Source organism: Apium graveolens, chromosome 5, assembly GCF_009905375.1.
Source record: "Apium graveolens cultivar Ventura chromosome 5, ASM990537v1, whole genome shotgun sequence".
NCBI lineage: Eukaryota > Viridiplantae > Streptophyta > Magnoliopsida > Apiales > Apiaceae > Apium > Apium graveolens.
Window position 1 is genome coordinate 61130649 of NC_133651.1, and position 1055 is coordinate 61131703.

Here is a 1055-nt window from a genome sequence, read left to right on the forward strand (position 1 = left end):
TGTATTGATATCTAATTTGATATAACAACAAAATGGGTATTAATATCAAGAGTTCGGTTTTGAGTAAAGTTTATAATTCATTCTATAATCATTGTTTCATGTTATTGTGGTTTACGATATTTCCGTAAACACTATTTTACGAGTTTTATTCTCGTCAAGATTCAAAATATTGCTGAAGCATTTCGCTCAAAAATATCAAAATGGTTTTGAATACAATTAAGGAATCAATTATGGGATTCCTCAACTAAAATTTTATGATTCAGGATTTATGATTTTAAAGGTTCTGCTCTATTGCAGATGTCGGTTTTATATCAAAACAACCATATATTCTCTATAATGATCTTGCTGAGCATTTCTTTCACTCATACTTGCCTGTTTTAAATTTAACCTCCAGTGAGGATTAACTTCTGCTGTTTAGCTGCCTAATTCGAAGGAGCAAAGAAGAAGCTTTTGGAAGGTGGTTGGTCCAGGGTTTGCGGACTAGTGTAAGTTTTATTGTGTAAAGTTGTTCATATTATATTATATTATAGTTGTGTTATTTTATAGTTGGGCCTAGTATACTTCTTTCCGAAGTTATACTAGCGGGTTAAGTTTTGAGATTGAGAATTGTTGAAAAGAGTTTTAAAAGAAAGTGAAAAATTTATTTGTGGAATTTGGATATCTTGTTTTTAGAACTGTAACCTTAAAAGATCTTGGATTAGTTTGGGGTCATAAATGATAAATATCTTCCGCTGGCATTTGCATTTTGATTTAATAGGTTAATTTGGATTGAGGTTTTATAGTGACGACCAAATCCTCTGACCCCGGATTTAGGGGCGTTACATATACGGTTGGGTATAGATCTACACTATATCATATCTGATGAGCAGGGTATAAGTGTGAACTAGTTTCCAATCTAATTTGTTGTTAAACGCCATTAACGACATTCTCTCTCCAAAATCGGACAAAACCCTGATTCAGGAGATGATTCGGGGAATCACTTGTCATTTTGGATTTATAGTTAAAGGCTGGTGACAGCCAATGTTTATTAGCTCAACTCACTCAAATAAATAGAG